Source organism: Gossypium arboreum, chromosome 2 (assembly GCF_025698485.1).
Source record: "Gossypium arboreum isolate Shixiya-1 chromosome 2, ASM2569848v2, whole genome shotgun sequence".
In the NCBI taxonomy this organism is placed as follows: Eukaryota; Viridiplantae; Streptophyta; class Magnoliopsida; order Malvales; family Malvaceae; genus Gossypium; species Gossypium arboreum.
Window position 1 is genome coordinate 61,735,455 of NC_069071.1, and position 23,827 is coordinate 61,759,281.

At 36.6% G+C, this 23,827-nt stretch overlaps 2 non-coding genes across 2 annotated transcripts; one reads left to right on the forward strand and one right to left on the reverse strand.

Annotated features, from left to right (window-relative positions):
- Positions 1-14,452: 14,452 nt before the first annotated feature.
- LOC128289927 (small nucleolar RNA R71) lies at positions 14,453-14,559 on the forward strand. The gene has a single exon (XR_008279568.1). It is a non-coding gene; the product is annotated as a small nucleolar RNA R71 (small nucleolar RNA).
- A 4,291-nt stretch (positions 14,560-18,850) lies between these two features.
- On the reverse strand, positions 18,851-18,955 carry LOC128289500 (small nucleolar RNA R71). Its single transcript, XR_008279148.1, has one exon. It is a non-coding gene; the product is annotated as a small nucleolar RNA R71 (small nucleolar RNA).
- Positions 18,956-23,827: the final 4,872 nt, after the last annotated feature.

Consider the following 23,827-nt stretch of genomic DNA (forward strand, 5'->3'; position numbering starts at 1 on the left):
AAGATGTTTAAAAACTTTTATTTATTATTTTATGTTTTGATTTTTATTCTATTTTAAGACTACTTTTTATTTTTTCTTTAAGCTTATTTCTATTAGATTTTATAATTTTTATTTTACAATTATCAACTTCAGTTATTCCATTACGAGTAATTAACTTCCTTATACTTCTAAAAAAGTTCTTGATTTTGTCACAGTTATAAAAGAGCTACTCAAGCTCATCATCACATAGGAACTAAAAACTCCACCGGGAAAGGTTCTCCACGACTGCCATGTTCTGCTCGACCATGACCAAAGCTACCACCAGATATAATATTCTTTTGGTCCAGGACTTATGGACTAATAAACCTCTAACACCACCGGAGTATCCTCCTCCACTCTCACGCAGATTATTCTCCAAAACTCCAATTCAAGGAGTTCATTCATCATTCAGGAAGTTTCATTTCTCTCCTTATCTTATGATTATAAATCTATCATTGTCAATATATCTATCTTTATACATTGATGGCAATGTACATCTTAAGTGTGAGGGGTATTTTATATCACCATTAAGAAACCCTGAATATTGTCTTATTCTCACGTGAATTACTCATATCACTATTAGAATGAATTTTAATTAATTTATGACTTTTATTGATATGTCTTGAACTAAAACATAGGCATTTATACATTGATTGTTTAAACTTTAGGAAATTAGAGAATCAAGCATGATAAGTTGATTTTTGAAGAATTAAAAACTTTTAGGTTGTTTCCCCCAAGTTTAGGTATTACCTTGAATTGGAATTCACAAGTTTAAACATCAAAAAGCCATAATTTTTGTGAGATTTTGAGCCTTTAGAGCATCTATTATTTCTTTCATGCTCACTTTCATTATGAGTGCGTCAGTATTGAATTGTTATTCTAGAACTTGCTTGATTATGCATGTCAAGATCACACCCTTTGATTTGATATGTCAAAATGATAAAGGTACTTAGGTTTAACCCACTCACTCCATAAAAGCCTACCTTCACAATTAACCCTTAGTGAATCCCCTTCAGCTTAACAACTCATTCATTAATTTACCCTTAATATTAACCCATAACTCATTATTGTTGAAATCCCCTAAATTAATTTGATCTATATATTTGTCGAGATTTGAGTTGGAATAGTTGCTTAGCTATGTTTTATTCTATTTTGTAATTTGACTTGTTCTTAAAAAATAAAAAAGAAATACATGTATACATATTAGTAGTAGTGATGTTTTGAGCTAAAGAAGTTAAATTCCATATTTTGAGAAAAAGCTCTATTGTACGCAATTGATGACTAGTCATTTTTCTAGTTAGGCAAATTTTCAATTCAATCTTGATCCTAACCCTTTCTTTCAGTTTGTGACCACACCCTCTAACCAAAGCCACGTTAGAACCCTCTAAAGACCTTTTGATTGATGTTTCATCTCAATTTATAGTGGTGGAGATTTGATTTTCATGCAAGCCTATGGTAATGACATTTCATTATTGACTATTGAGTGCTTCATTTATTGTCTTTAAACACCTCAAGTGATTTGAGTGAATCTCTAGTGAGGATGTGAAACTCTATGATATTTTGAATCAAAGGTAATTACTTAGATGAAGGGAGACACCTATGTTTTCATGATAAAATGCTCAACTTGGAATGTTTGAAACTTTGATGTTCTTTCAGTTGAATTTCCAATGCATGATTACCTATGTATTATTTTGAGATATTATCGATAGAAATTATAAGTTGAGAAGAATTTATTTTGATTACGAGTTGAGGATTTTGCTTGAGGACAAGCAAATGCTTAAGTGTGGGGGTATTTGATAAACCGTAATTTATACATATTTCTATCCCATGCTTAGCACATTTTATGGATGATTTTTCCTTAAATTTGGTAAATTCGATGCTCTTAATGCCTTCATTTCATGTTTTATACTTAGGTGAGCATAGAAGAGTGAAAGGAATGAGAAACAGGCCAAAAACAGAGAAAATGGGCCAACGTACAAAATCAACATGGCTTGGATTTTTGTACACGGGCAAACCACACAACCGTGTCAATTTGGTAGAATCGAAGCATGACTCACACGGGTAGAACACACGCCCGTACCTATTTAACAGGCTTGACCACGGCCTGAAGTAATCGCACATGAGCGTTTCTCTGTCGAGCCCAAGCAGAATCCTATTCGGAAAAGGCCACTTTTGAGGGCTCTTAGGCATTCCAAAGCCTATAAATACACCCTAGAAGACAAAAAGGGGGACGTGTAGGAGGAAGCAAGGAATTGCTCCAAGAAAGTCGATCGATCCATCTCAGAAGCCGGATTCACCATCAATACTGAAGATCTCCCTTCAAATTCCCTCAGGAGTTTTGGGTTTTCTTATGTTTTCTTATTTTTATTCTTTCAAGATGTTTTCTTTCATTAGTATGAGCTAAAACCCCTAAATACCTAAGGGGAATAAAACCTAAGACGGATCTTGTTATTATTATCTAAATTGTATGATAAATATTTGACTTGTTCTTAATTATGTATTCTTAATTCTTATTTTGATATTCCAGGATATTGATTCAAGTTGAGTCTTATAAAGAAGAGGAATAGACCCTGTCTAAGAATAAATTTGTCATAATTAAGCAAAGTTGATTGCGCGCCTAGAGATAGGGTGACAAGATTTTGCCGGATTAGGGTGAAACTTAATAAGGGGATCTATAGATTGAGTTAATGCAACCCTAGCGTGTTAATTTGAAATAGATTTCAATTATTCAATCTAGGGTTAAACGTTGTTAGTCTTGAGAGAGATAATAATATAAATTAGGAATCTCTACGGAACAAGTTGAATGAATAAATCGTCCAATTCAGAGTCAAATAACAATTGAAGTCTACGTGGATTTTTCCTTAGGTATTGTCTTAATCAATCAAGTTTTCCAAAAAGTATTTTCCCCAAATTTCTTTTCTGTGATTTCTTAGTTTAATTAATTAGTTAGATAAACAAAACCCTTTTATTTTTTAAGCTAGATAATAAAAAGAAAGTTGATACTAGTACTTTTAGTTCCTTTGGGTTCGATAATTTGGTCTTGCTAAAGCTATACTACTGTTCAATAGGTACACTTGCCTTCATCGTGATAATAGTTAGCTTCAAGAATGATACAGTATAAATATTTAAAACCTGTCACGAATATCACGTATCACAGGCTAATGTCGAATTCTCCTTCACCTTGTTGCCAGAAATCCATTTTCCTAAAAGTCGAAAACCCTTGTTTTTCTTTCTTTTCCTTGTGCCGATTTCCCATCCTTCCTCTACTCAATTTTCTTTGATTCACTTCTGGTTTAGCCGACTTATTCTTCCATTTTTCCTTGGTGCCGAATAATCTTTTATTTTCCATACAACCCTCAAGGGCCGAACACCTCTTTGGTCGAATACCCTTGGTGCCGCCACTACCCTTTCCACTCAGTCGATTCTAATGTAAGTGTTTGCTCCCCCAATTGATTTTTGCTAAGTATCGATTACTTTGTTCCTCACTTCTTCCAATCCGTTTTGGTAGGATTAGTATCAAATTCCAGTCCTTTGGATCCTTACGATTTGCTCCTCAAGTGACAGACTTTAGTAAGTGTTCTTGATCTTAGTTGTTCGAATTGTCATAGTTAAGGGAAAGGGGACTTGTGTTGGATACAAGTCACCTATTATTATGGTTTTAATAATTAAGATTGGTGTAGATCTAAGAGTTGATTGCGGTTAGTGATTAAAGAAGGGACTATTATAACTTGTCGCGCAAGGTAAGGTAAAGGGTGAGGTTACGGTTTTGGTAAAGATATGTATTAAGCATGAGAATAATTGAAGGGTGGTATCGATAGTAGGTTCAAGGCTAAGGAAATCGCAACACACTTTATTACCAGGTGTGTACATACACTGCACACACAAGTAGATCGGCAAAAGTCGAAATGTTGAAAAACCGAAAGTTTGGCTACGGTAGTATTGCAAGTGCACAAACAGTCGTAAGGGGGAAACTGATAGGTTGCCTAAGGCCCAGGGGCGATTCCATGGACTTGGGCTGTGAATTGGCCAACCAGGCTGGAATGGGCTAAATGGGCCCAATGGGCTGTTGGGCCCATAACAGGTAAAGATTGATAAATGATGCTATGTGATGAAAAAATTGTATGTGACAATGCCTGTAAAAGTGATTTGGGCCTAATGGCCATATGAATGTGATTTGGGCCTAATGGGCCACATAAATGTGATTAGGCCTAATGGGCCATATGAATGAGATTGGGCCTAGTGGGCAATAAGCATGTATGTGGACTTGTCTGGGCCTGTAAGTGGTATTGGGCCTAGTATATGATGACTACATAAAACTTAATTAATTAATTAAAGACCATGGACAAGTCATAGGGTTAAGGTGTGGCAATAGGTATATGCATGTCTAGGATTGGATCTATGGAGAGCTTGGTACTTAAGCAGTCTTAATGACTTACCTCCTATTCTCTGGAATCCTAACCGGTGCATAGTATCCGTTCATCTTAGCTAACGAGGATTTGTTAATGGGCCAAGGTAAGTAAAAACCCGTAATAAAGGAAAATTATCGAAATGCCCCTAAGGGAAAAAATGACTAAAATACCCCTATGTGTGGAATGTAAGATTTATGGATGTTACATGTATACCTGCTGCATTCATATGCATTCATATGATATTCAATTTAGGTTGCATATGGGTTGGGAATTATGGAACGCAGGAAGTATATAAGGATCGCATGGTTGCTTGACAACCGTGGATCCACCGACGGCTATTAAGCCCAATATATGATTGGCAGCTTGCTGCAATGAAGGTGGTACCGCAACTGGGCTACCATTGATATGTATCGGTTTGGTAGGTCGATATTTATATCCCCATATGATGTGTAACGGGGGGCGGAGCTGATGTGTATCAGTTGGATTATTGCGGTGGGTTGCACTGCATTGCATTGCATGTTGTATGGTGATTGATTAAAGCTTGTTACTCGTCGAGGGTTGTACACACTGAGTTTTCAAAAACTCAGCCCCTCTTTTATTTTTCTCAAGCGATGCTTAGTAGGAGATTTGATGTCTGGAGGAACTCTGGGTGGCCAGCTAGTAAGACAACGTGGACTTCTTTTAAAAGCATATAGGTTATTGGTTTATTAAGTAATCTTTTATTAAGTCAGGATTGTAATAAGGCCTCTCCTTTTGTTATTGTTTGGATTTTTAATATTGTGCGTTGTAATTATAAGAAATGGAACATGGATTTTCTAAACCATAATTTTCTTTTAATACTATGTTTCAGTAACTAAATTTTTAAAGGATAAGTTTTCTTTAATCAAATGTCTTAAACAAATCTTCGCAAAAGAAAAGAGATTTTTCTAAGTAGTTGAGATGTAACTTTTTAAGGAAGGGTTTTCAATAAAATAAGGTTTTTGCTAAAACACTTCAATGTGACACGCCAGATTCGGCCATCACGTCCGGGCCGAGTTTGGGGTGTTACAAGTGATATGCTGTGTCTCGAAGTAAAGATATGGCACATTTCAAGCACTCATCTGGGGTACAGGACAGCTCACCAAACACAAGATGGTATTATCAAGCCAGAACTCAGCCTGCTCAGCATCATCCTCATCAATAGCTTTAAACTCTTCAGCCCCGTGTTTTCTGATTTTATCAACAGGTGGCTTATACAATCTCAGTGGATCACTTACTTGAGGTATAGCAGGCATCGAAGATAGATTAATAGGGGGTGGAGGTTGTTGTGTAGCTGGAGTAGTCTAGATATATTGAGTAATTCAATCATTCATCATTTGATAGAAGGCTTATTTATCCTCACTTTCTTGATTACTCAAAGTCGATCGAGAATCAGCCGGCGCTATCCCTTGCATGGGAGCAAGTGCTATACTCTCGACATCATCAGCTACAGCTCTATCAGGATCCATTTACTATATGAAAGCACATTTTCAGATGTCATAAGTCGTTACACTATCATAGTAGATAATATGGCATGTATAGCTAGACTCACACACGCTAGGCTAGTCCTAGAACCGACTAAATCGTAGCTCTGATACCAATAAAATGTAACACCCCTAACCCATTTTCGTTTCCAGAATAAGGTCATAAGGCATCACAAAATAAAACACAATCTCAAACAGGTACATATAATATATATAATTATTCACAAACCCAAGTCTCGAAAGTTAATCAAAATTAATTTTATAAATTAATACATCTCTTAAATTAGACAATTCACATCATATATTGATGTGTGATATTCGTAACAGGTTTTAAAGATTTATAAATGAAACGTTCTTGAGACTTAACTTATTATCACGATTAAGGCAAGTGTACCTATCAAACAATAGTACAGTTCAGCAAGACCGGATTGTTGAACCCAAAGGAACTACGAGTACTAGTATTTACTTCTTTTTTATTATCTAGCCTAAAAATTAACAGGATTGGTTATCTAAACTAATTACTAGCTAAGAATGAATAGAAAGAAAACTCGGGAAAATACTTTTGGGAAAATTCAATTCATTGAGACAATACCTAAGGAAAAATCCACCTAGACTTCACTTGTTATTTGACTCTGAATCAGACGATTTATTCATTTGACTTGATCCATAGAAATCCCTAAGTTATATTGTTATCTCTCTCGAGACTAATAACATCTAACCCTAGGTTGAATAATTGAAATCTCTTTCTAATTAACACCCTAGAATTGCATTAACTCGATCTATAGATTCCCTTGTTAGGTTTCACCCTAATCTGACAAAATCTTATCACCCTAGCTCTAGGCATGCATCAACTCCACTTAATTATGAAAAATTTACTCTTAGACAGGGTCTATTCCTCCTCTGAATAAGAGTGTTGACTTGAATCAATATCCTAGAATATTAACACAAGAATTAAGAACACATAATTAAGAACAAGTTAAATATTTATCATACAATTCAGATAATAATAACAAGATCTGTCTTAGGTTCCACTCCCCTTAGGTATTTAGGGGGTTTAGTTCATATTTATGAAAGAAAACATCTCAAAAGCATAAAGATAACAAAACATAAGAAAACCAAAAACTTCTGAAGGAACTTGAAGGGAGATCTCCAGTCTTGATGATGAATCCTGCTCTTGAGATGGACCAATCGGCTTTCCTTGAGTAATTCCTTACTTCCTACCCTGCGTCCCCTTCCTAAGTGCCTCCTCAAGTGTTTAAATAGGCTTTGGATAGCCTAAGAGCCCTCAAAATTGGCCTTTTTCGAATTGGACTAAACTTGGGCTCGGCAGGGACACGCTCATGAAGGCCGTGGTCAAGGTTGTTACATAGGCATAGGCATATGGTCTACCCGTGTAAGTCATGCTTCGATCCTGCCAAATTGACATGCCCGTGTGAGGAATTCCAGCCGTGTTATTTTTCTATGTGGGTCCATTTTCTCCGTTTTTAGCCCATTTCTCACTTTTTTTACTCTCCTATGCTCACCTAAGTATAAAACATGAAATTAAAGGATTAGGAGCATCAAATTCACCAAATTTAAGGAGAAACCATCTATAAATGCGCTTAAGTATGGGATAAAAATATGTATAAATTACGGTTTATCAAATACCCCCACATTTAAGTATTTTCTTGTCCTCAAGCAAAATCCCTAACTCACGATCAAAATAAATTCTTCTCAATTTATAATCCCTATTAATAGTATCTCAAAATAATCCATAAGTATTTATACAATGAAAATTCAACTAAAAGTAGATCAAAGTTTCAGACATTCTAAGTTGAGCATTTTATCATGAAAACATAGGTGTCTCCCTCATCTAAGTGATTACCTTGATCAAAATATCACAGAGTTTAACATCCTCACTAAAGATTCACTCAAATCACTCAAGGTGTTTAAGAACATCAATTAAAACACTATTAGTCAATATGAGAAGTTATTACCATAGGCTTGCTTAAAAATCAAATCTCCACCACTATATATTAAGATGATACCTCTATCAAAAAGGTCTTAAGAGGGTTGTAACGTGGCTTTGGTTAGGGGGTGTGGTCACAAGCTAAAAGAAAAGGTTAGAATCGAGATTGAATTGAAAAATCACTTAGCCAGAAAAATAACTAGTCCTCAATTGAATACAAGTGAGCTTCTTTCTTAGAATATGGAATTAACATTCAAGCTCAAAAACGACAAATTACAACTAATATGTATTGGAGTACATTCATTTATTTTTTTTAAGAATAAGTCAAAATACAAAATAGAATAAAACATAGCTAAGCAACTATTCTAACTCAAATCTCAATAAAAATAGGGATCAAATTAATTTAGAGGATTTCAACAATAATGAGTTATGGGTTAATATTAAGGGTAAATCAATGAATGGTTTGTTAGGCTCAAAGGGGGTTCACTAAGGGTTAATTGTGAAGGTAGGCTTTTATGGAGTGAGTGGGTTAAACCTAAGTTCCTTTATCATCTTGACATATCAAATCAAATGGTGTGGTCTTGATATGCATAATCAAGCAAGTTCTAGAATAACTAATCAAGATTGACGCACACAAAGCAATAATAAAAGTAAGTATGAAAGAAATAATAGAAGCTCTAAATGCTCAATATATCACAAAAATTACAGCTTTTTAATGTTTAAACTTGTGAATTTCAACTCAAGATAATACCTAAACTTGGGAGAAACAACCTATAAAATTTTAAATTCAAAACTCAACTTATCATGCTTGATTCTCTAATATCTTAAAGTTTAAACAATTAATGCATGAATGCCTAAGTTTTAATTCAAGACATATCAATAAAAATCATAAATTAATCAAAATTCATTCTACTCATGGCATGAGAAGATCACATGAGAATAAGACAAAATTCAGGGAGTTCTAATGATGATATGAAAGACCCCCCACACTCAAGATGTACATTGCCCTCAATGTACAAAGAGAGATATATTGAGAAAGATAGATATATAATCATAAGATAGGGAGAGAAGTGAAACTTCCTGAATGATGAATGAATTCCTTGAATTGGAGTTTTGCAGAATAATCGGCCAAAGCAATAATAAAGGTGGAGGAGGATACTCAGGTAGTGGTAGAGGTTCATTAGTCCATAAGTCCTGCGCGATTGGAGATTTTAGTTCCTGTTTGATGATAAGCTTTGGAGTTCTTTATGACTATGATAAAATCAGGAACTCTTTAGGAAAAATAATGAAGCATTATTACTCGTGATGAAATAGCCGAAAATAAAAATTGTAAAAACTCAAGATAAAATAGTTTTAACAGGAAATAAAAATTAATTTCAAAATATAAAGATAAAGCTAAGATAGATAATAGGTGTTTATAGAGAAATTGTGGCACATGGTCGTGGGGCACACCCGTGTGCCTTCGTTTTAGCCCGTGCTTTTCATGGTTTTTGAAATTGGGTGCATCGGTGTACTCAGCATGTTGCACGACCGTGTCAATATTCGTTCGCTTCTCCCACACCCGTGTATGCAGGCACACACCCGTGTTAAATTGACAGGTTTGCCCACGGTTACAAAACATGGGCGTGTCACACGCCCGTGTGATTTTGGCAGTTTTGCCCACAACCATGTAGCACGAATGTGGCGACTTGCCGCATCCCATGTTGGAGAAGAAATTTTTGCCCTGTTTTCACATGGTCGTATCGTACGATCGTGTTGCATCCCGTGGTATGTGCACGGCCTATGGAACGCCCATGTGCCTGGCCGTGTGGTTCTGAAAATCCTGTGTTCAGTGACTCGGTTAGTGAATTAAATGTTAAAGACTAAAATTTAAACAAGTTAGCACCGTTAGTGCTCGGGGTGCCTCCCAGAAGTGCTTGTTTATAGTCTAAGCTTGTCTCTACATTGTGAGTGTATTTAGGTAACTTCATGAAGCTGTAGCTCCTCGTTATCATCTTTGAAATTCTCACTATTGTACATTTTGAGACGATGTCCATTTACCTTAAAAAGTGCCTTGTGATGGATGACTTACCTCTATTGTACCATATGGAAACACAGTTTGAACTACGAAAGGACCTGACCATCGTGATTTAAGCTTTCCAGGAAACGATTTGAGCCTCGAGTTAAATAATAGGACAAGATCTCCAATTTCAAATTGCCTTCGTTGCTTCAAACGAGCATCATGGTGGCACTTCATTGCTTCCTTATATAGGCGCGAATTTTCATATGCATTGGCTCGCCACTCATCTAACTCGTTCAACTGCATCGACCTATTTTTACCTGCAAGTTTGGGGTTAAGGTTTAGAAATTTTATAGCCCAGAATGCCTTGTGTTCCAACTCAAACGGTAGGTGACAACTTTTCCCATAAACAAGTATGTAAGGTAATGTTCCTATGGGAGTCTTAAAAGCAGTTCTATAAGCCCATAAAGCATCATCTACTTTCATTTCCCAATCCTTCCTGTTTAATTCTACTATCTTTTCTAAAATACGTTTAAGCTCTCGATTCGCTACTTCGACTTGGCCACTAGTTTAAGGGTGATAAGGGGTAGCTGCTCTGTGACAAACTCCGTATTTCTTAAGGGTCTTGTCAAATTGGGCGTTACAAAAATGAGTACCCCTATCACTGATAATTGCTCTAGGTGTACCAAATTGAGAGAAAAGTTTCTTAAGGAATCGTACTACTACTCTAGCATCATTAGTAGGTAAAGCTTGGGCTTCAACCCATTTGGACATATAATCAATAGCTACTAAGATGTATTATTCCCGAATGAACTAGGGAGTGGACCCATGAAGTCGATACCCCAAACGTCAAATATTTCACAGAAGAGCATATATGTCTGAGGCATTTCATCACTTTTGGATATATTATGTGTCCTTTGACATTTATCACAAGAAGTAACATACCTGTTGGCGTCTTTGAATAGAGTGGGCCAATAAAAACCTGATTCGAGGACTTTATGTGCGGTCTTATTTCCACCGTAATGTCCTTCAGCTGGTCTTGAGTGGTAATGTTCCAATATTTTCAATGCTTCTATCCTTGTAACACATCTCTTAATGATTTGATCTGCACATTTACGGAAAAGAAAAGGGTCTTCCCAGAAGTAGTTTTTCACATTAGTGAAGAATCGCTTCTTTTGCTGATGTGTCAACCCTTTTGGGATAATGTTAGCGGCTAAAAAATTTGCAATATCTGCGAACCAAGGTACCTCAGAATCAAATATAGCAAAAAATTGTTCTTCAGGGAATGAATCATTTATTTCAAGGTCATCTGGTTCTTTGGTACTTGAGTTTTCAAGCTTGGAGAGATGGTTAACCCTAAGATTTTCAGCTCATTTCTTATCCTTAATCTCCAAGTCAAATTCCTGCAATAATAAGATCCATCGAATGAGTAGAGGTTTTGCATCAGTTTTAGTCAAAAGGTGGCGAAGAGCGGGAATGGTCAGTATAAACAAAAACTTTAGACAATATTAAATATGGCCTAAATTTATCGAATGCATAAACCAGAGTTAGCAGCTTTTTCCCCGTGGTGGTGTAGTTTTCTTGTGCCAGTGTCAAATTCCTGCTAGCATAATAGATAGGTTGAAAATGTTTATCTCTTCGTTGTCCCGAAAATGCACCTACTACAAAATCACTCGTATTGCACATTAGTTCAAAAGGTGAATTCCAATCAGGTACAATTATAATTGGAGCTTTAGTCAATTTATCCTTTAAAGTATTAAATGCTTCTAAACACTCCTGATCAAAATTAAAAGACACAACTTTTTCTAGTAATTTAGTCAAAGGCTTAGCTGTTTTAGAAAAGTCTTTAATAAATCTTCTATAAAACCCAGCATGTCCTAAGAAGCTTCTAATAGCCTTAACCAAATTAGGGGGAGGTAGTTTTTCAATGGTTTCAATTTTAGATTTATCAACCTCAATCCCTCTACTAGAAATTTTATGTCCTAACACAATACCTTCTTGAACCATAAAGTGACATTTTCCCCTGTTAAGCACAAGGTTTGTTTCCTCACATCTTATTAACACTCGTTTTAAATTTTTTAGGCAAACATGGAAAGAGTTATCGAAAATCAAAAAATCATCCATAAATACCTCCATGACGTCTTCTACGAGTTCATCAAAAATGGCCATCATGCAGCGCTGAAAAGTAGCAGGAGCATTACATAATCCAAAAGGCATTCTACGATAAGAAAAGTACCGTATGGACATGTAAATGTCGTCTTTTCTTGATCTTCAAGAGCTATTGGGATTTGGAAATAGCTAGAGAGTCCACCTAAAAAGTAGTAGTACATGTGTCCTGACAATATTTCCAACATTTGGTCAATGAATGAAAGGGGAAAGTGGTCTTTTCTCGTGGCATCATTTAGCTTCCTATAGTCAATGCACAGTCTCCAACCTATGACTGTCCTTGTTGGGATTAATTCATTCTTCTCATTGGCTACAACAGTCATGCCTCCTTTCTTAGGAACAACTCAGACTGGACTCACCCAAGAACGATCGTAAATAGAATAAATAATTCCAAATCTAGAAGTTTAATTACCTCAGCTTTAAAAACTTCTTTCATGTTGGGGTTCAGTCGTCTTTGGGCTTGCACGCATGGTTTATATTCATCTTCCATTAAAATTTTGTGGGTGGAAAAAGAAGGGCTAATCCCTTTAATGTCAAAAATTTTCCAAGCTATGGCCCTTTTATGCTCTCTTAATACTTGGAGTAATTCCTCTTTCTCCTTGGGTTACAAGTTGGATGCAATAATTACTGGTAATGTGGAATTATTTCCAAGGAATGCATATTCCAAGTGATTTGGCAATTGTTTAAGTTCCAGTTTGGGAGGTTCGTCAATAGAGGGTTTTTGCTTAAGTTCATATATTACCTTAATTCCCTCATATTCTGCTAGTTTTGGGGAGGTTTCATTGGAGTTTAGTTCGGTTCCTATATCAGAATCATCATCCATCCCCTCTCCTTGGCCGAGACATAGTTCTATCGTGTCGTTGTCTACGATTTCCTGAAAAGAATCTTGAGTAGCATGATCAATAGAGTCAATAAAATAATATGAGTCATCCTATTCTCTAGAAAATCTCATGACATCATAAATTTTAAAAATAATCTCTTCGTCACCTATTCTAAGTACCAATTTACCATCACCCACATCAATTACAGCTCTAGCAGTGGCTAAAAATGGCCGACCTAAAATTAAAGGCACATCAACATCTTCATCCATGTCAAGCACAACGAAAGCAACAGGGAATATAAATTTATCTACTTTTACAAGTATGTCCTCTATGATTCCCCTAGGATATTTAACAAATCTATCAGCTAATTGAATACTCATCCTAGTGGGTTTAGGTTCCCCAAGACCAAGTTGTTTAAACATTTTATGTGGCATTAAATTAATGCTGGTGCCTAAATCAGCTAGTGCTTTATCAACATTCAAACTACCAATTAAGCAGGGAATAGTAAAACTTCTTGGATCTTTCAGTTTGGTTGGAAATTTATTTTAGAGTATGGCTGAGCATTCCTCATTAAGTTCCACTGTAGATAAGTCTTCAAACTTCCTTTTGTTTGTTAGAAGCTCTTTTAGGAATTAGGCATCTACGATATACCTTCAACAAAAGGTAAGTTAATATGTAGTTATTTAATAAGTTTAAGAAATTTACTGAACTATGCATCCATGCGGTCTTTCTTCAACTTTGCTGGGTATGGGATTGGTGGTTTATATTCTTTAGGCATTAGTTTGTCATTGTTTTCGAGTTTGACCTCCTTTCTGTCAGCTTCTTGTTGTGGCTTCTTTTCAGATTCAGCTAACACTTTCCCACTCCTTAGTGTAACTTCTTTCACGTGCTCTTTTGGGTTGGGTTCAATGTTACTAGGTAGACTTCCTTGTGGTCGTTCAAAAATCAGTTTGGCGAGTTGGCCTATCTGAGTTTCGAGCCCTTGGATTGACACTTGCTGATTTTTGAGTGCTATCTCGGTATTCTGAAAACGAGTTTCTGACACTGAGATGAATTTTGTTAGCATCTCCTCAAGGTTTAGCTTTTTTCTTACTGATAAGGTGGTTGCTGAAAACCTGGAGGATGTTGTGGCCTTTGATTTCCTTCACCCCCCTACGAGAAATTAGGATGGTTCCTCCAACCTACATTAAAAGTGTTGCTATACGGGTTATTTTGGGGTCTAGAGTTATTGTTACCCTTATATTAGACTTGTTCCTCTTCGACGCTAGGGTTGAAGGGTTGATATTTTGTGCATGCTCCTCCTCCATTCGAATCGCACCTCATCACTGGATGTACCTGAGTAGAACCACACAAACCGTCAATCTTTTTATTTAAGAGTTACCTCATCGACGTTGAAAACATCGGCTGCTTTCACCGGCTTTGTTCTCATAACTTGCCACTGATAGTTATTCAGTGACATCTCCTCAATAAATTCATAAGCCGCCTCAGGTGTCTTATTATTGATAGTTCCTCTAGCAGCTGCATCAATCATCTGCTGAGTCGAAGGATTCAGGTCATTATGAAATGTTTGAACCTATAGCCAAAGTGGTAACCCATGGTTAGGGCACCTTTTCAAAAGGTCATTGTATCTCTCCCATGCATCATAGAGTGTTTCTAAATCCATTTGCACAAAATAAGAGATATCATTACGTAATTTGGCTGTTTTAGCTGGCGAAAAATGTTTTAATAAAAACTTTTAGGTCATTTGTTCCCAAGTAGTGATTGACCCTCATGGTAATGAGTCCAACCATTGTTTAGCCTTATTCCTTAATGAAAAGGGAAACAATCGAAGGCGAATGGCGTCATTAGAATTGCCATTAATTTTAAAGGTATCGCAAAGTTCTCAAAAATTTTCCAAGTGAGCGTTGAGATCTTAGTCCTGCAAACTGTCAAATTGAACAAATTGTTGTATAATTTGAATTTTTGTTAGGTTTCAGTTCAAAATTATTTGCAGCAGTAGTAGGTCTAACTATACTTGACTCAGTTGCTGTTAAATTAGGTCTAACATAATCATACATAGTGCGTGGAGCAGGATTCTGATATACTGGATCAGCAGCAATCGTAGGAGATAGCGGATTTTCTTGGTTTTCAGCCATCTTCTCAGTTGTGGCTAAAGTATCATCCTCTTGCTCGTCCTTTGTGTATCTTAGGCTTCGCCTTATTTCTCTCCGGTTTCTGTGAACTATGCAGTTGATCTCACCGTCAAAAAGTAGTGGTCCTGATGTGTTTCTTCTACTCATAAACTAGAAAAACCTGTCAGAAGGAAATAAATGAAGAATTAGAAAAGAAAATAAAAGATAAAAAATTAAATTGCAATAAAAGTAAAATGGCTAAAGTAATACAAATCGAGTGTTCCTAATATCCTAGTTCCCAGGCAACAGTGCCAAAAACTTGATGCATGATATTCGTAACAAGTTTTAAAGATTTATAAATGAAACGTTCTTGAGACTTAACTTATTATCATGATTAAGGCAAGTGTACCTATCGAATAGTAGTATAGTTCAGCAAAACCAGATTTTCGAACCCAAAGGAACTACGAGTACTAGTATTCACTTCCTTTTTATTGTCTAGCCTAAAAATTAAGAGATTTGGTTATCTAAACTAATTACTAACTAAGAATGCACAGAAAAAAAACTCGAGAAAATACTTTTGGGAAAATTCAATTTATTGAGATAATACCTAAGGAAAAATCCACCTATACTTCACTTGTTATTTGACTCTGAATAAAACGATTTCTTTATTTGAATTGATCTGTAGAAATCCCTAAGTTATATTATTATCTCTCTCGAGAATAATAACGTCTAACCCTAGGTTGAATAATTGAAATCTCTTTCTAATTAACACCCTAGAATTGCTTTAACTCGATCTATGGATTCCCTTATTAGGTTTCACCCTAATCCGGTAAAATCTTATCACCCTATCTCTAGGCGTGCATCAACTCGGCTTAATTATGACAAATTTACTCTTAAACAGGGTCTATTCCTCCTCTGAATAAGAGCGTTGACTTGAATCAATATCCTAGAATATTAACATAAGAATTAATAACACATAATTAAGAACAAGTCAAATATTTATCATACAATTCATATAATAATAACAAGATCTATCTTAGGTTTCATTCCCCTTAGATATTTAGGGGGTTTAGTTCATATTTATGAAAGAAAACATCTCAAAAGCATAAAGATAACAAAACATAAGAAAACCCAAAACTCCTGAAGGAACTTGAAGGGAAATCTCCAGTCTTGCTGATGAATCCGGCTCTTGAGATGGATCTATCGGCCTTTCTTGAGTAATTCCTTGCTTCCTACCCTGTGTCCCCTTCCTAAGTGCCTCCTCAAGTGTTTAAATAGGCTTTGGATTGCCTAAGAGCCCTCAAAATTGGCCTTTTTCGAATTGGACTAAACTTGGGCTCGGTAGAGACATGCCCGTGTGACACGCCAGTGTGCGATTACTTAAAGTCATGGTCAAGGCTGTTAAATAGGCACGGGAGTGTGGTCTACCCGTGAAAGTCATGCTTCGATCCTGCCAAATTGACACGGCCGTGTGACACGCCCGTGTGAGGAAGTCCAGGCTGTGTTGTTTTCCCATGTGGGTTCATTTTCTCTGTTTTCGGCCTGTTTCTCACTCTTTTTACTCTTCTATGCTCACCTAAGTATAAAACATGAAATTAAAGGATTAGGAGCATCGAATTCACCAAATCTAAGGAGAAATCATCTGTAAATGTGCTAAGCATAGGATAAAAATATGTATAAATTATTGTTTATCATATATATATACATAGTCATATCGTTCACATATTACAATATAAAATATAATGTATCAACAATTTCATTTATACGTCATTTGCATGGTGATAAACAGTAATTTATACATATTTTTACCCCATGCCTAACGCATTTATGGATGGTTTCTTCTTAGATTTGGTGAACTCAATGCTCCTAATCCTTTAATTTCATGTTTTATACTTAGGAGAGTATAGGAGAGTAAAAAGAGTGAAAATGGGCCGAAAATGGAGAAAATGGACCCACATGGGAAAACAACACGGCCTGGACTTCCTAACACAAGCATGTCACATGGCCGTGTCAATTTTACAGGATCGAAGCACCACTTACACGGGTGGATCACAAGCCCGTGCCCATTTAACAACCTTGAACAAAGCCTGGACTTCCTCACACGGGCGTGTCCCTATTGAACCCAAGTTTAGACCAATTCGAAAAAGGCCAATTTTGATGGATTTTAGGCATTCTAAAGCCTATTTAAACAGTTGGGGAGGCACTTAGGAAAGGGGATGCAGAGTAGGAAGCAAGGAATTACTCAAAGAAAGCCGATTGATCTATCTCAAGAGCCAGATTCATCATCAATACTGGAGATCTCCCTTCAACTTCCTTTAGGAGTTTTGGGTTTTCTTATGTTTTGTTATCTTTATGCTTTTGAGATGTTTTCTTTCATAAGTATGAACTAAACCCCTAAATACCTAAGGGGAATGAAACTTAAGACAAATCTTGTTATTATTATCTGAATTGTATGATAAATATTTGACTTATTCTTAATTATGTGTTCTTAATTCTTGTTTTGATATTCCAGGATATTGATTCAAGTTAAGCTCTTATTTAGAGGAGGAATAAACCCTGTCTAAAAATAAATTTGTCATAATTAAGTGAAGTTGATTGCGCGCCTAGAGATAGGCTGACAAGATTTTACCGGATTAGGGTGAAACCTAATAATGGAATCCATAGATCGAGTTAATGCAATTCTAGGGTGTTAATTAGAAAGAGATTTCAATTATTCAACCTAGGGTTAGACGTTATTAGTCTCGAGAGAGATAATAATATAACTTAGGGATTTCTACGGATCAAGTCAAATGAATATATCGTCGATCCAGAGTCAAATAAATAAATCATCTTATTCAGAGTCAAATAACAAGTGAAGTCTAGGTGGATTTGTCCTTAGGTATTGTCTCAATCAATCGAATTTTCCCAAAAGTATTTTCCCAAGTTTTTCTTTCTATGCATTCTTAGTTAGTAATTAGTTTAGACAACCAAACTTCTTAAATTTTAGGTTAGATAATAAAAAGGAAGTAAATATTAGTACTCATAGTTCCTTTGGGTTCAACAATCTGGTCTTGCTGAACTATACTACTGTTCGATAGGTACACTTGCCTTAATCGTGATAATAAGTTAGTCTCAAGAACGTTTCATTTATAAATCTTAAAAACCTATTACGAATATCACGCATCAAGTTTTTAGCGCCGTTGCCGGGGAACTAGGATATTAGGAAAACTCGATTTTTATTACTTTAACCACCTTACTTTTATTACAATTTAAATTTTTATTTTATTTTCTAATTTTTCATTTATTTTCTTCTGACATGTTTTTCTAGTTTAAGACCAGAAGAAACCCGTCAGGACCACTATTTTTTTACGGTGAGATTGACCGCACAGTTTGCAGAAATCAGAGAGAAATAAGGCGAAGCATAAGATACATAGAGGACAAGCAAAAACAACAGAGGAGATAGCTAAAAACTAAGAAAATCCGCTACCTCCTGCGATTGCTGCTGATGTAGTAAATTAGACTCCTGCTCCACGCATTATGTATGATTATGCTAAACCTAATTTAACATGAATTGAGTCAAGTATAGTTAGACCTACTATTGCTGCAAATAATTTTGAACTGAAACCTAACACAATTCAAATGATACAACAGTTTGTTCAGTTTGATGGCTTGCAAGACGAGGATCCCAACGCTCACTTGGCAAATTTCCTAGAATTTTGCGATACCTTTAAAATTAATGGTGTTTTTTATGATTCCATTCGCCTTCGGTTGTTTCCCTTTTCGTTAAGGAATATGGCTAAATAATGGTTGAACTCGTCACCATGAGGGTCAATCATTACTTGGGAATAAATGACCTAAAAGTTTTTATTAAAATATTTTCCGCCGGCTAAAACAGCCAAATTACGTAATGATATCTCTTCTTTTGTGCAGATGGATTTAAACACTCTACGATGCATAGGAGAGATACAAGGACCTTTTGAGAAGGTGCCCTCACCATGGGTTACTACTTTGGCTATAGGTTCAAACGTTTCATAATAGCCTGAATCTTTCGACTTGGCAGATGATTGATGCAACCGCTGAAGGAACTATCAATAATAAGACACTTGGGGCGGCTTGCAAATTTATTGAGGAGATGTCACTAAATAACTATCAGTGGCAAGTTATGAGAACAAAGCCGACGAAAGTAGCCGATGTTTTCAACCTGGACGCGGCTACTATGCTATCTAACAAAGTATAACTCTTAAATAAAAAGATTGATAGTTTGTGTGGTTCTACCCAGGTACATCCAGTGATGAGGTGCTATTCCAAATGGAGGAGGAGCATGCACAGAATATCAACCCTTCAACCCTAGGATCGAGGAGGAACAAGTCCAATATATGGGTAACAATAACTCTAGACCCCAAAATAACCCGTATAGTAACACTTATAATGCAGGTTGGAGGAACCATCCCAATTTCTCTGGGGTGGTCAAGGAAATCTAAGGCCACAACATCCTCCAGGTTTCCAACAACCACCCTACCAACAAGAGAAAAGGCCAAACCTTAAGGAGATGCTAACAAAATTCATCTCAAAGTCAGAATCACGTTTTCAAAATACCAAGACAGCACTCAAAAATCAACAACCATCAATCCAGAGGCTCGAAACTCAGATTGGATAGCTCGCCAAGTTGATTTCCGAATGACCACAAGGTAACCTGCCAAGCAACATTGAATCTAACCCAAGGAAGCATTTCAACGCGATTGTAATTCAAGATGAGGAAGGGTTAGTTGCAAAATAGGTAAGAATGAGGTAGGCCACAGTGACCCAAAGCCAATGAGTATAGAATATAAACCTCGTGTTCCATACCCCAATGCAACAAGGAAAGACCGATCAGACGAACAATTTGGTAAATTCCTTAAACTTTTAAAGAAACTACATATTAACTTACCATTTATTGAAGCCCTTTCGCAGATTCCAAATGCAGTCAAGTTTTTAAAGGAGCTTTTAACAAATAAATGAAAGTTGAATGAGGCGTCGCATGTGGAGTTGAATGCAGTTTGCTTAGCCATATTACAGAATAAACTACGCAACAAATTGAAAGATCTAGGGAGTTTTACGATTCCTTGTTTAATTGGTAGTTTAGATGTTCATAATGCAGTGGCTGACTTAGGGGCAAGCATTAATGTTATGTCTTATAAAATGTTTACACAGTTAGGTCTTGGGAAACCCAAACAAACTAGGATGAGCATTCAATTGGCTGATAAAACCATTAGATTTCCTAGGGGTATCATTGAAGATGTTCTTGTTAAGATCGACATATTTATATAGCCAGTAGACTTTGTTGTTCTAGACATGGAAGAGGATAATAACACACCTTTAATTTAAGGACGACCCTTTTTAGCAACTATTAGAACCATTATTGATGTTGGCACAGGTGAACTCACACTTCGTCTGGGACACGAAACAATCACCCTTCAAGGTTCTAATTCGAGTAACACATCAAAAATTGAAGGTGGTTGTATAAATCATTCTTCTAGTACTGATCATGTGGTGAAACCCTCTATACAGGAAATAATTACGAAAAACGCATATGAGCCGTGTTTAAACAACAACAAAGGACCTACTATGAAGAATGAAGGCTACAAATCGATGAGTTAGATGAATGGAGGACACAGAAATCGAGAACACCCAATAAACTGAAATCAAGCCATCACGAGCTCAATACCTTACCAAATCAACTTAAGGTTGGAGACAAAGTACTATTAGATGCAGCAGATCCTGACATTACCACTTCTGAACCTTACGGTACTCTGTATTTTCCCATATGGTACAGTCGAGGTAATTCATCCCAAATTCGGTACTTTTAAGGTAAATGGACATCGTCTCAAAATGTATAATGGTGATAATTTCAAAGACGATAAAGAGGAGCTATGGCTCCATGAAGTTACCCACAACGTAGAGCCGAGCTTAGACTATAAACAAGCGCTTCTCGGGAGGCACCCCGAGCACTAACGGTGCTAACGTCTTTAATTTTAGTCTTTAACATTTAATTCACTAACTGAGTCACTGAACACAAGATTTTCAAGAACCACACGGCCAGGCACACGGGCGTGTCATCGGCCGTGCACATACCAGGGGATGTAACACGGCCGTGTGCTACAGCCGTGTGAAAATAGGGAAAAAACATTTCCCTAACACGGAATGCGATAAGTTACCACGGGCGTGCGACACGTAAGTGGCTTGAAACCGTGGGCAAACCTGTCAAATTTATACGGGCGTTCGACACGTCAGTGCTCAGCCCCTGTGGTTGACACTGTCACAATAACACGGGCATGGGCCTACAAACACGGGCGTGGAAGAAGCAAAAAAAGACTGACACGACCGTGCAACATGGCCGTGTATATCAATGCGCCCAATTTTAAACACCACGAAACACACAGGTTGAAACGTAGGCACACGAGCGTGCCCCACGACCGTTTGCCCCAATTTCTCTACAAACACCTATTATCTATTATAGCTTTATCCTTATATTTTGAAATTACTTTTTATTTCCTGTTAATACTATTTTATCTTGAGTTTTTACAATTTTTATTTTTCAGCTATTTCATTACGAGTAATTATGCTTCATTATTTTTCTTAAAGAGTTCCTAATTTTATCACAGACATAAAAGAGCTCCAATGCTTATCATCAAACAGGAACTAAAAACTCCAAATGGCACAGGATTTATGGACTAAGGAACCTCTACCACCACCGGAGTATCCTCTTCCGCTCTCATCATTGCTTTGGCCGATTACTCTCCATCACTCCAATTCAAGGAGTTCATTCATCATTCAGGAAGTTTCACTTCTCTCTCTATCTTATAATTATAAATCTATCTTTTTCAATATATCTACCTTTGTACATTGAGGGCAATGTACATCTTAAGTGTGCAGTGTAACACCCCAAACCCAGCCCAGACGTTATGGCCGGATCTGGCACATCACATTGAAGTGTTTTAGCAAAAACCTTATTTTCATTGAAAACCCTCCTTTGAAAAAAAAATGAACCCTTAATAAACTTATTAAACTCTCTTTTCAATCACAAAAACTTGTTTATGACATAGGATTTTATGAAAACCTGTCACTTAAAAATTTAGTTGCGGAAACGTAGTATAAGAAAAACTATAGTTTAGAAAATCCATGTTCAACTTCTCGTAATTATAACGCATAAAAATAATAATCCAAATAATAGCAAAATGGAAGCCTTATTACATGCTGGTCTGAAAAGTACTTAATAAAATAGAAACTTATATGCTTTTAAAAGAAAAACAAGCCACAGTTGTCTTGCTAGCTAGCCACCCAGAATCCCTCCAAACATCGAACCTTCTACTGAGCATCACTTGAACATAAAATAAAAGAGGGGGTGAGTTTTCACAAACTCAGTGTGTACAATCCTCGACGAGTAACAAGCATTCAATAATTACAATACATCAAACATGCAATGTAATACAGTGCAATCCCATCCCAATAATCCATCTGTTACACACCAACTCCATCCCCCGATACACATCATGTGGGGATATAAATATCAACCCACCCATCAGATACACATCCATGGTAGCCCGGTTGCGGAACTACCTTCATTTATACATTGGGCTTAAAAGTCATTGGTTGATCCACGATTGTCAACCAACCATACGATCCTCATATACTTCCTCCATTCTATATTTCCCAACTCATATGCAACCTAAGAAGAATATCATATGTATGCAACAGATATGTATGTCATATCCATAAAACTTACATTCAACATATAGGGGTACTTTGGTCATCTTCGCCCTTACGGGCATTTTGATAATTTTCCCATTATTACGGTTTTCACTTACCTTGGCCCGTTAACAAATCTCATGAGCTAAGATGAACGAATACTATGCACCAAGTAGGATTCCAGAGAAGAGGAGGTGAGTCATTAAGACCGCTTAAGTACCAAGCTCTCCCTAGATCCAATCCTAGACATGCATATACCCGTTGCCACACCTTAACCCTATGACTTGTCCACAGTCTTTAATAAATTAATTAAGTTTTATGCAAGCCAAGACAAATCCACATACCTATACATATGGCCCACTAGGCCTAATATCTTTCATATGGCCCACTAGGCCCAAATCACATTTACGGTCATGCTCACATACAATTTTCAATCACATAGCAACAATTATCAATTTTTGCCTATTATAGGCCCAACAGCCTATCGGGCCCATTTAGCCTATTCTGGCCCATTTGGCCAAATCACAACCCAAGTCTATGGAATTCCCCATGAGCCTCAGGCAACCTATCTATTTACCCATTACGAGTGTTCGCGCACTCGCAAGACTACCGTAGCCAAACTTTTGGCTTTTCGACATTTTGGCTTTCTGGGATTTGCCGATCTACTTGTGTGTGCAAGGTATGTACACACCTGGTAATAAAGCGTGCTGCGATTCCCTTAGTCACCAACCTACAAACGATATCACTCTTCCATTAATCGTATGCTTAACACATATTTTACCCAAAAAACCCGAAACCTCACCTTAACCTTACCTTGAACAATAATCCCTAATAGTTTTTCCTTGATCACGTACTCTTTAGATCTGCATTAATCTTACTCATTAAAACCAAATACTAGGGGACTAGCATCCAACATAATTCACCCCCTTATCCCACTTAAGATCATTCGACCAACTGATAAACTATAAATTATACACATTTTCACCTCATGTTTAATGCATTTTATGGATGATTTCTCATTAGAATTGGTGAATTCGATGCTTCTAATGCTTTAATTTCATGTTTTATACTTAGGAGAGCATAAGAGAGCGAAAGGAACAAGAAACAGGCCAAAAATAGAGAAAATGGACCAAAGTACAAAATCAACAC